The sequence below is a fragment of the Diadema antillarum genome, unplaced genomic scaffold (genome assembly GCF_040938485.1).
Source record: "Diadema antillarum isolate AM-2024a unplaced genomic scaffold, OU_Dant_1.0 scf00000106, whole genome shotgun sequence".
Taxonomy (NCBI): domain Eukaryota; kingdom Metazoa; phylum Echinodermata; class Echinoidea; order Diadematoida; family Diadematidae; genus Diadema; species Diadema antillarum.
The window spans coordinates 664,086-676,205 of NW_027270995.1; the positions used below are offsets into that span (position 1 = coordinate 664,086).

The following is a 12,120-nucleotide window of genomic DNA, read 5'->3' on the forward strand; positions in this document are numbered from 1 at the left end:
GCTCATGGTATACCCCCTTTTCTTGACCTATGCACTCCTATTGAAAAACCATGGCAAAGGGCCTGAGAATTGAGTGTTCACAGACTTCTAGCTGTTACTTTGATTTTCTGACTTGTGTTTGATTTCAGTTATTATGCAACAGGGCCCAGGTAGGACCAATGATATTGTTATTGTATTCATAGTTCAAGGTGACACATGATTTTTTTTTTCTCCTGCGGCAATTGCTCCGTTCTTATTCTTCTCTAAGGACTTAGGGTTATAGAACGTGTAAAGGGTTAGGATTGCGGTGGATTTTAGGGTTATGTGTGTGGGTAGAAGTTATGTCTATGACTTAGCTTGCAGATTTTTCGTAGGAGCTTTTGTATCATTTTTATTTATTTACCAGGTATTTATTCATATTTAATTTATTTATTTATTTATTTATTTATTTATTTGTTTGTTTGTTTGTTTCTTTCTTTATTTATCTATTTATTTATATATATTTATTTATCTATTTAATTAATTATTAATAATTAATTATCTTTTTTTTTTGTCGCAGGAGCAAAACGTAGTTCCAGAGTCAATGTGGGTCAATCGCATCTTACCATTTTCTTCAAGGGCGCCCTCTGCTGACTTGCACTCGAACAGATGCACTGAGCTGCAAGCTGATGCACTTGCAGTTGCATGCTGCAGCTCATTGATCATTTGAATCAGCGTCCGATAGAATGATGTGTGTGTGTGTCCATCATCGACAACGAAGGTATGACAATTCCTGCCCGATGAGTCAAACTAGGTGGAGATATTCTGCTGAAGAGATTCTTTGCATTTGGCCGACTGACAGGTCATCTTACGAAATAAGACAGGTAAGTCTCACCATATTCAATGATGGTTGTCGCTGTAAGTTTGCGTATCGTGTTCATTTCATCGCCAGTGACAACGCTGGATAGATGATTAATGGGCGTTAAATAAAATCCGCAGGTGTATCGAACCGTAATAATAGTCCCACCTATATGAAAGTATGTAGGCTAAGTGGCTCAGACATGTAAAAATTTTAATGTAAAGACGGGTAGAGTACCCACTTCTTTGTTGTTGTTGATTTAAGTCGGAGAGACGGCAATTGTGCACTTTACGGCCCTATTATTATCGATGCGACATTTTACCCTAATCGAGCAGTGCATGCGCTACTAAAGTATCAGATTCTCCTACAGGCTACACTACAGCCTACACTCTCCAGGGGCAGATCCAGGGGCCCGTTGCATATATAAAGTTAAAATTGTAACTTTGCCATCCAATGCCAGATGCCATGCCCATGCGCGGTGCCATGGTAACTACCACCCATGCCATGGTAACAATACTCAACACTACAGCCAATCAAAATCAAGAAATCCATGGAAGTTGCCACTGGATGGCAAAGTTACCATAATTGTAACTTTTCATGCAACAGGCCCCAGGAGGGGGATGTAAAGGGAAGGCGCCTTTACAAAATTAAAGGGGTGCACATGCCGCCATTTTTTCTTTTTATTATGCCTCCGCCACGAAGTGGTGCCGGAGGCATTATGTTTTCAGGTTGTCCGTCCGTCCGTCCTTCCGTCCGTCCGTAATGAATTTTGTGGACAGGGTAACTACCAAAACCTTTTGAGGTATCCTAATGAAACTTGGCATGTATGTGTATTAGGGGGTGAAGTTGTGCCTATCAACTTTTGGGTGCACATGCTCAAGGTCAAAGGTCAAAAGGTCAAGGTCAAATGCTTGAAATTTTACTATTTCCCCCATATCTATGCAATGCCTGAAGATATTTTCTTGAAACTTAGTGCATACATGTACTACCCAATTAAGATTCTCTGGTGAAAGTTTGGGGTCATGAGGTCAAAAGGTCAAAGGTCAAAAGGTCAAGTAAAATGTTAAAATTTCACTTTTTTCTCTGTATCTTGGAAATTGTTCAAGGTATCTTCATGGAACATAGTGTATATGCATCTACTGACTGGCAGTGGTTATCTAGGGAATTTAGGGTTCATGGGGTCAAAGGTCAAGGGCAATACTTCAAAATCTTACTATTTTCCTTATATTTATGCAATGCCAGCAGGATATTTTTTTTTTAACTTGATGTATGCATGTCTAACCCAATAGAGATTCTCTGGGATTTTTGTTTTGCCAAGAAGGTCAAAGGTCAAAAGGTCAAAGATCAAGTGAAAGTGCTGAACTTACTTTTTTCTCCATATCTCGGAAGTGGCTCAAGTTATCTTGAAACTTAGTACATGCTGAATGTAGTACATGTTCTTCCTGACAGTGCTTCTCTTATAAATCAAAGGCCAGATGAAAATGATAACAATTTACTGTTCAATACAGAAATTGCGCTTTTTCTCCATACCTTGAAAATTACTCAGTGCATAAACTTATGAAATGGTCAAAGTCAAGTTAAAGTTCTTAAATCCCCAAATACATGCTCTCCTATTCATCCAATTAAACATAGGTCAAGGAAGGTAAACATTCAATACATTTGTGACAAACATGTCATTTTAATATTTTGCCAATTTTGTGAAAATGTAATCACACATTGTCCACATGTACTATAGACCTATTAGGAGAATCATGCATTATGGCGGAGGCATACCAGTCGCCATAGCGACATTTCTAGTTTCTTTTGTTTTAACAAGAAACAAGGAGCAGGGGATGGGCCGGGCCGGGGGGCATGCACCCCCTCTGGATACGCCACTGACATTGGGCATTGAGCCCACACCTTTCTCCAGTGAACAATGATCCAGGACAGGTGTTGAATTAATCAACCTCTTATTATTTGTAACTGTTCCTTATAATAATACAGTTGAACCTCTCGTATCCGGACAAGTCGGGACCGGGGCTCATCCGGATAAGGGATTTGGCCGGATACGGGAGACTCAATGCTTTATACATACATATAAACATGTACTGATGTAGCCCATTGTAGTACCACATGTAGTACCCATGTGTATACTGCAACCTTTTCATTGTTACATTTGGGGATGTTTCGGGATGTTGAAATGTCTGAAGGTAAGCAATTTGGAAGGAAATTTGATGCAATGTATGTTAATCATATTGGAAGTAATATGTAATTCATGTGTGTTTGGGTAGGAGTTCTCAAGGAGTTGGGAATCCCCCTTTCTTCCCGTAATCATTAAAAAAAAATCACGGCGAGATTGCGTCCGGATAATAGAGAGATCCGGATAAAGGGAGGCCGGATAATAGAGGTTCAACTGTAGTTTAAGTCTGCTGACTGTATGCAGGCACTCCAGGCCAGGAGTACAACAAGCAGAGGAACAAACAAAGCAACAACAATAACAAAGAGCTGCTTATACTACAGTGTGGCAGAAATTTCTTTCATTTATGAAATTATTTGCACTTCTCTCGACCAATATTTGTTTTTCTTATTTACAGATTGTTTAACTGCAAAATTCCATAACTTCTGAAAATCTAACATGCCTCTTTCAGACCCAGTTTTAATGTCACCTCAATCATACTGATTTTCTAGTGTGTATTTAGTACTCTGAAATTCATTGGTTCTTTTGGATAAACTATACAATTCAACCTGCTATTAAACAGATAGTCTAGCCTAGGCAGTGAAGTACAGTTGTTGTTCGTCACTTCAAGGTTCTTTTCTTGTATTGCAAGTGGACCCATTCTCATATTTTTTTTGTTGTTGTTCTAAGAAAGGCCTTGCATTTTGTTTCATATATTTTTGTGCCTTTACCCGAGATGAAGCTGGAAGCTTTAATTGTTTTGTTTTGTTTTGTTTTGTGTTTTGTTGCTCACTATCTCACATCTTGTATTAAGATTAAAAAAAAATAAACAAACAGACAAACAAACTTTAAACAAACTGCACAGTATATTGTTACCTGGTCCAGGTAGGCAACATGAAATGCAGATGACTACATTTTAGGCAAATCTTGCTAGGGTACAGGTCAGAGATAATGGGTTTCGTCTTGAAGGATGTCTAGTGGTACCCCATGTTTTTGTAGAAAGCGTAGAACTATAAAATCAGGCAAATATTTCCATGGAGTGATAGTGCTAGAAGGTGAAGGTAAAAAGTCATACACTTTTTGATGATCCCAAACTGATGGTACATGTAGATCAAAGGTCAGGGTCAGTGGTTACTTTGGTGTAAAATAATATTCTTTTGAAAGTCTTGCACTCAGCAAAAAAAGAAAGTAAACACTTTTTCAAGTTTATATTTCTCATAGAATATTAAGGTTGAAGTTAATGTATTATATACCATATTAAAGGTAATTTAATTGGCTATCAGCCTAGTAGGTCAATAAAAAGAGAAACTTTACGCATGAGTGAACACCTTTGTTTTTCTCTTCCAAGGCACAAAAGCAAAAATTGCAAAAATGAACAAGTTGTCATTCATGTGCAAGTGCTCTTCCGTGGAACAATATTAGAGAACAAAAGACATATCTAACACAATTAGATACATTACTTAAGTTGATAAAACAAACCTTTGATCTCTATGATATCTTTGAAGCCCAAAATATCAATAAAGGCCAAAACGAAGGGAGAAAAATGAAGAATCTTTGGTCAAACCCCAATTCAAATGAAATAAAGAGAAGAAGCAATATTAACGAAAATGGTAGAAATTTCAATTTTTTTTTTGAAATTGGAAAACTTGTAGATAATATTTGGTTCTTGAATTTATCTCATGAATCTTTAAATTACTAAATAGAGAAGAATAAAATAAAGAAATTCTGTTTATTTAATCATCTCTATGCCAGTATTCCCTATGTCGTTTGAAGTTTAAGCTGACAGAAAATTCTTATTTTCCCCCTTTAGTTTCCCATTTTGTTTTTGTTTGATGTTACAAAGAGATAAAGAGAACAAAACCTTGTTTTTGCTATTTCATTCATGTCTCTCATTGTGTTAAACTGGCTTTTTGTTGTCATTGTTATCTTGAAGGACATTGCCAAATGAAAGACAACTTGTCAAATTTTGCAATTTTTACTTTTGTGCCTTGGTGGGCAAAAATGAATATGTTCACTCATGCGTAAAGTTTCGTTTTGATTTAAGCTGCTAACGTGATAGCCAATTAAATTACCTTTAATATGGTATATGATACATCGATTTTCATCAAAACCTTCTATGAAAGATATGAACTCGAAAAAGTGTTTACTTTCTTTTTTTGCTGAGTGTATATCGATATGCTACGAGTGTCCATGGTGAGGATAGAATGAGTCAAAAATTAATGGCCTGAAAGTACAGGGGTCACAGTTTACAGTCAAAGGCCACCAAAATCAAGCAAAAATGTAATTTTGTGGCCATAAATTTACATACAGCATGTCTAATGATGATTGTACTTGTAATGGTAAAATGCAGAGTAATAACTTTGAAAATGCCCCTTCACTTGCACAGTTTCTTAAAGGTAAGTCCTCTGTATAGTCAAGATCAATGAGCCTCATTGAAATGTCCCTGGTACATGTACATGTACATGTACATCAATGGCCCTACATATATTTGTACTATAAAGACAGTCTTTTAAAATCTTTCAGAAGAGGAGGCATCATAATAATATGAACACTTGTAATGCGCCGGTATCCATCATGAATAGATGCTCATGGCGCGAGAAAGAGAGAGGCAGAAAGCAGTGAGAAAGAGGTATGAGAAAAGCAATAAAGGAAATGTTCGCAAAAAAGCTTGTCTAAATAACCAGGTTTTGAGTGAGCTCTATACTCATTATGAATGTTTTGTGGGAGTCTATTCCATAGGAATGGGCCAGCATACAGAAATGATCGATCATCCCAAGAATTATGAGTTTGTGGTACACAGCAAGTAGAGATGAGTTTGAAGACCTACATGTATGAAAGGCGCCTAGAAGGATTGTAAGGGGTAATCAAACTACAGTCGCAGTGAGGAGCAGTTCTATGTAGTGAATGAAAAAAAAAATAGCAGTAACTTGAACATGATTCGATAATGAATGGGTAGCCAGTGTAGAGAGATAAGTAAGGTATAAGGATGTTACATGTTTTCTCGTAGGTGACAATAAAAACTAGTGAGCCAACTGTGTGGAAGTCACCGTGCTCTCATAAAAAATCAATCTGATGTAGTTTACCTTTCCCTGAATCCCTGCACCACTAGCAGCCCTGTTTGTTATGTCACAATCTAGGCCAATTTTTTCAGTTTCTGCTTTGTTGTGGTGTTACACTGTATGATTTATTTTGTTTTGTTTTTCTTATGCTGAATTATTATTATTTTTTTTTTGTGACTGTCTATGTAGAATCATTTCAGTGTGGAGTAAAATGAATAATTGAATTTTTCTAAACCATTCTTTTTGGAGTGTAGTTCCTTCTTCATTACAATTAAATATGCAAGACATGCTTGTTTTGTTCTTCATTTCTTTTTTTAATGGGGGAGGGGGAGGTGATTTCTATAATACGATTCTGTTTATATTGCAGATGTAACAACATATTTGCTTGCATCACTGATCTCATTAGGAGAACCTATAATAAAGACTAAAAAGTGTCCCAGTCATGCGTGCAAACTGTACAATGGGACCCCAAGATTTTGGATTCATGTATTACATAATACTCGGGACTCTTTGATTTAATTCCATACAAGAGTAGATGTGCACAAAGGGTGATGCTTTTTATGGCTTTGAGCGATTTGAATCTCTGCGATGTTTACCTGTACTGTCGCTGCAGTTAAAGTCACCTGTTGTGTTTATGATGTGGTTGACAATAAACTGACCAGACTGAGGTGAAAACTACATTGGGTGTACATGTATTTCATGCAGCATTGCTGCACATAAGATGCTCTGTCTTAAATAAGGGATACCGGGTGTATTGTATAAATTATAAACAGATAAGACTCCCTAGGAAATGCTCTGGGTTGTGTTTGAATTTGTACATGTATCAAAATGCAGTTTTGCAAGGCAGCAGATGCATTCAGGTTTTGATAGTCCTGAATCCATGAATTGAACTTTTACTTATTGAAAATATTCTTGCAACCCCTGGATTTATTTGAGCAATAACTTTGTGTTTTGTCTTTTTTTTCTTGTTCACAGATAACTATGCAGTAATATAGACTGTACAAGTTAAAGGACAAGTCCACCTTCATATACAATGTACATAAGGATTGAGAGAATACAGCAATATTAGTAGAACACATCAGTGAAAGTTTGAGGAAAATTGGACAATCCGTTCAAAAGTTACTATCTGCGCAGTCACTGCTGGAAGAGAAGACTACTACAGTGTGTGATGTCACATGCGTACAACTATATAAGGAAAATAAAAAGAGAATTTCACAAAACTTTACTTTTTGAATAAAGTGCACATTTCTTCGACTTGCTACTGATGTATGCTAAGGGTAATATTATTTCCCCTGCCTTCTGAAAGAGAGAAGTCGAGTGTTCTTTTGTTATGTGAGAAAAATGGAAATATGTTGAACTTTCTTTATTCTTTCTTTATATCGTTGTACGAATGTGACATCACAAGCTATAGTAGTCTTTTCATCCAGTCGTGACTGAGCAGAAACTTCAAAAATTCATAACTTTTCAACGGATTGTCCGATTTTGTTCAAACTCTCACTGATGTGTTCTACTAATATTGCTGCATTCGCTCAACCCACATGTCTATGAAGGTGAACTTGTCCTTTAAAGTACTATAACATAAACAAATATGTTACAACGCACAGTTCTCAGGAAATTAATTATTTATAAATTCTGAATAGATAAGTGAATTAAACAAAAGTAACCAGTTTCATTATTGAGATATGAATCCTCTGTGCAGTAGTTTCACTCACTGGATAAGAGCCGATGTTTTGAACCATCACAATATAATTTGTACAATACATGCAGAGATTAATTCAATAAGCCACTCACATGATTGAAAATTAGAAAAGATGTTGATATGTCCAGGGCAGGCGGTGCGTTTTCAAAAGTGTGAGGGCCCGCTTATGGGTTTTATGAGCTTACAAGCAAAAAAGGTCCTCAACTCATCTCTCCACTTTCATTTCCGGGTTTCTTCAGCTGACAAGCAAAAAAAAAAAAAAGGTCCTCAGCTCATCTCTCCCCTTCCATTTCCAGGGTTTTTTCAGCTGACAAGCAAAAAAAAAAGGGTCTTCAGTGGAAATATTTAGTGCCACTTACGTACTTCCTGGTTAAAAAAAGTGTGGGGGCCCAAACTGATGACACCTTATATGTATTCCTTTGTATGGTGCAAAAAAAGAAAAATAGTGGGGGCCCGAGCCCCCACGGCCCCCATGGTTCCGCCGGCCATGATGTCATTCCTTCGAAGTGCTTTCGTTTGTCTTATCAAATACATACAATGTACAACGTTTGTGTAAATGAACAATGTTGTAATGGTTATAAAATTGTCTCTTGGTAATGATGTTTACCACAACTAAAACCCTTCCCTTTTACAGAGTCATTTTTGCTATTAAAATTGTACAACTCTGGAATAGTAGAGTAGACCTCCATGTTTATTTTTTTTTCCCCACAAAGGATCCATTTTTTTTTTATTTAAAAAAAAAGATTTTGATAGTTAGGATTTGAAAGAGAAAGAGAGAATATTAAAGATATCTTTGCTAGGGTGACAAGACCTTGTATCTCAAATTTTGGTGAAATTGACTTTTTCAGATTAATGGTCAGATAATCAGTTAAGTGATGTCCTGTCCAAATCCTAGATGTCTTACCCCAAAAATGAAGCCACCATGGCATGTCAAAGGAAAGGCTATCCCATTTGCTCTACAACATTTGTAGTGCTTTGGCTGCCATGTTTTTGTTTTTGTTTTTTTCTCCAGTTAACCCGTTGAGGACGGTTTGATTTTGCTACGACAAGCATTTCCCATACATGCTTGTGAACCCGAGTACGCTTGGGACTCGTCCTCAACACGTTAGCATGATATTGGCAATTTGTACAAGGTCTTGTCGCCCCGGCGACGATATTTATGATTACCTTGAAATCATTCTCTCATCTAATCTGCGTATGATGCAGGGTAATGAGAGAAACCCACCTGCCAGGAACTACAGATAATTTTGGAGAAAAAAAGTGAGACAAGTGTGGGGCACTTGCGGAAGTCTGAATGCCCTTTATGAAAGTGGGAGAAAGATTTCAATGTTTTGTAGTCAATGCATCATACATGACTCTGAAGGTTTCTCAGTCTTCTGGAAAAGCACATGAAACTGTAGAATTCCCTTGAACTTTAATGTTTTTGTTTTTATTATTATTATTTTTTTTTTGGGGGGGGGGAGTGGTCCTTTTTTACAACTGTCACTTTCTGCCTGTTCTTGTACAGATATCACGTAATTATGGATACTTTACTTATCAAAGTCAACTTACTGAAAAGTGCTTTGATTTTTTGCAAATTTTGCAAGGAGCCAAGATTCACAAAATTACAATGCATGCAAAAGTTCTTGTGTACACTATGAAGCCGTGAAAGAGGCTGTCGTCTCCAATCTGAAAATTCTGGCTCCACCGAGGACTGTGAGTGCAAATCAATGTTTAGCTATTAGGGTTCTAGCTGTAGGGTTCCTATTGACCGGATTCATATTGATGGACCATCCATATGTGTACCTCATCTTCCCAGGCATTGGGTGTGTCACATTGCACATCTACAATGTACCATTGTACACAAAAATAAGCACACACACGCAAACACACACACACACACACACACACACACTCACACCCACTCACACCATCCCACACAGTACATACAATACATGTGCACACACACTGCTTTACCAGTCAGGTGTAAAAGCTGTGCGGGGTAAATTGTATGCCGGTATGTCTGCAAGTTGTGCATTTGATGGATGAATTCTTGGAATGAAACCTGCTCGTGGATCAATAATAGTCTGCACGGCTAATGACAGGTGGGTATAAAGGCAACTCAGCCTACAATCTGCAAGATTATGAACAGTATACATTTGTAGTGCCTCCTTGAAATTGATTATTGTTTTGCTTTTGATAGGGAATACATACTGTATGTAGGAATTCTATTTGAAGCAAATATATGTAATGTATATTTTATGTTTTGATAGATCTTGTTTCAAAATGATATCTAGGTACTATTTACTTTTTTTATAGATGAAATGCAAAAACCCAACTTTAGGGCTTCAAAATAGTTTTAAATTGTGAGTTAGGGATAGAAACAAGCAATGTAAGATGTAAGAATTTCAGGCTCTACAATATTAGCTGTATTTTTATGCCACTGTGTCAATTGTATTATGCATTTAGTGCTTACAACAACTACAACAATGCCCTCACCATTCATATTTTGATACCAATTGCCCCATTAGCTTGACTCATTTATGCTATACAATTGTATAATGCAATGTTAATGCTACACAATCGATGGACTAGCTCATCACAAAATATGGCATGATTACAATAGACCAACCATGAAAATGTAGATTACACCATCTATTGGCTCTTCATCAATTTCAAATTTCTTCTTTTCCCTTGGGCAGAAAAATGTTCTTGTACTCATGTCTTGAAATTATGAACAACCATGCCAGGATGTGTTGTGTGAGGGCAGTTCCAGCATTGCAGGCATTACATTTCAGACAGTTTTTTGCAAAGTTCATTAGGTCATTATAAGATAACAAAACATTTTCATTCTCAACTCATCTTTGCTTGTGTAAAAGATGGCAACTGTTGTCCTTTAAGGAATGAATGAGAGAATGTTCCGGGGTTTATGATTTAAAGTCACTCAGTCCCTGGGAAAGTTAAATGCAATTAGGTTTCTTGACTTAATGTTATGTTGCATGTCTTTATATGGACTGCATAAAGATGATGACTTCACTAGACTAATATTCTAACCCTTTTGGATTTAAAGGGAAAGTCCAGACTATTTTCACAATTTTACATCATGTAGTCCATTAATTGACAATTCATAGATTTGTGAAATTTGTCATGATCCTTGAGCAGGGAAAAAAAAACACCCCAAAACCAAAACCCCGAAACAAATTACACCAAACAAGGATGATAACATTTTACAGCAAGTGTAGGAAGCTCACATATTTCAGAAATGTACATTGTTTAAGCAATGTTATTCCATTACAGTACTGCTTGCTTTTTCAAGTTCACCCAGGTGTAAATTTTATGCTTGTTTTAATCATTTGTCCTGCTTCCTTGAGCCCCCACTCATGCATTTTTATGGTGAAGCTGCCGTGTCATCATCCTTGTTCATGTTGTGATTTTGTCTTATTCCTCATCCCAGTCATGATAAATTCTGAAACTCTGTATACTCAGAACAATCAAATTTCATAGTTGTTCAAATGTAAAAGTCTGAAAATCATTCAGAGGTCTCCTTTAATAGATGGCCCCTCCTCTGCTTGCCATCTATGTGGTGATGATATCTTTTCATCTTTTTGCACACCCTTTGACAATTTTCCCCGTCAAGGATTTGAGCGGTGGTGCATTGAACATTCCATACGAATGCATAATGTTTTGACAGATAACTGTGCAATTCAGAAGAGAATGTGCATGCACTTGTTATGCAATGTGACATCACCAAACCCCTCTACTGTAAATACAGGGCAGGAAATTACTTGTTTGGCACTCTGTACACACCTTTGTGGATCGCAGTGTACCTGTAGTAAGGCACTTGAATCAGGGAGGTGGGAAGAGATCCTCCTTGCTTGAATCTAGTACGTGTAGGCCTATATTTCTCCATTGACTGCATGTACATACTTGCAAGCTGTAATTGGATACAGGACAGATGTACCAACATTTGCATTACTAGCAAGGATTAAAAGTGTAATTTTTTTGTGGAATGTTCAAGTTTGAGATGTCTTTGATTGATTATTACCAATTTTAGTCTATGGCGTAGTGTATTTACTAGACTATATTGTACATGTTTTTACAATTTTGTCCAGCTCTTTGTGTACATGGTCAGTTTACCATTTGTTTTAAGATATCAAAAGTAGATGCTGTGCACAGTCTTCCATGGTCTTTTATTGTCTTACACGTGTTAAAGGGATCGTATAGTTTTGGTTGAGACCTAATTTCAGGTTTCTAACATTTTTTGGTGAGATTATGAGAAACCTCTAAATGAAATATGAAAGAGCATGTCATTCCATGAGAAATTCAACATTTATTTGATGAAAATTGGTTTGGAAATGGCTGAGATATATCCAAAACGGAGCGATTCTAATCAAATAAGTGTGGGACCCAC

General features: G+C 36.8%; 1 protein-coding gene across 1 annotated transcript in view; it reads left to right on the plus strand.

The window, feature by feature from the left end:
* Positions 1-814: 814 nt before the first annotated feature.
* The window catches only part of LOC139719160 (XK-related protein 6-like), a 30,856-nt gene continuing 19,550 nt past the window's right edge, over positions 815-12,120 (plus strand). Inside the window, exon 1 of the mRNA XM_071630594.1 lies at positions 815-842. The gene's annotated coding sequence lies outside the window, so the exon portion shown is untranslated. The remainder of the gene's footprint in view (positions 843-12,120) is intronic.